Source organism: Aspergillus undulatus, assembly GCF_047715775.1.
Source record: "Aspergillus undulatus strain CBS 261.88 unplaced genomic scaffold BDV17scaffold_80, whole genome shotgun sequence".
Lineage (NCBI taxonomy): Eukaryota > Fungi > Ascomycota > Eurotiomycetes > Eurotiales > Aspergillaceae > Aspergillus > Aspergillus undulatus.
In genome coordinates, this window is record NW_027396684.1 from 56390 (window position 1) to 57443 (window position 1054).

A 1054-nucleotide genomic window follows, 5' to 3' on the forward strand; every position below is an offset into this window, starting at 1 on the left:
TTTTTTTTTTTTTTTTTTTTTTTTTTTTTTTATTGTTTCTGCTTGGCGCTGTTGGCCAGCCTCAAATACAGTGTTTCTGTCATTCGCTCCTGATGTCCGAAGCCAAACATGTGCTTGCCAAAACGGATTTCAAGCCGGGTGCTGAAAAGCTATTGAACATCCAATAAATACCGGAATATCACGCGATGGTCTCCAAGCTCTGAGAATTGACGAACCAACGTGATAATATCGCGAATTCCTTGCGGCAAGCTTCCTCAACACCCTCGTGTCTCGTAGACCAGCCTTCATGAAAAAAGTACCCAGGAAATTCAGCAGCTGGTGTTGCACCCAGAGCCCCTGTACCACGGCTAATCAGAGCTATAGTATTCGGATGATCTGTATCCCCATCTCGGATATTACCAGGAGCTGAGTACTAAATTACCTCTTTAACCTTTTATTTGAAGATGTAATTCAGCTCCTGTCTCTGTCCGTTTGCTGTTCATACAGGAAGTCAGGGTCACTCTCAATATTGGCAAGAGGTTTTCATAACCGACCAGCCACCTCCCTGTTCTCTGCACCCTATGGTCATATCTACTAGATGCAATAAATAACACTTTCCTATCAGCTAATTGAGTTCTTGTAACAGGTCAAAGATACCATGAACGCACTGGATGCCAAAGGCTTCGAACCCTGCAATCAGACTGACTGTTTCATTTCGGACAACGAGGAGATGCCAAACCCTGGTGAATCGCGAACTTATGTCGCTCACCACAAATGTCGACCCCAATCAGCCGCACATTTCCACATCGACTCGCAATACCCAGGTTACCATGTCTTGGTGCTGTACAAGTAATCTCGTCTGCTCTGGGGTCTGCCAGAATTCCCTTGTACAATTGATGCGAGTGATTGTAACTTCATCGCCTCTAATGACCCGCGACTAAGGGTAGAATTTGTTGGCTCGCTAACTGTTGATTGGAGAGACCTTCGTCCAGTCAAGGCACTGAGCCCGCTGGGTTACTGTGAAGCTATGAAGCTGCTACTCTGCAGGGACCGCGGCCATGTTGGCTGACCTTCT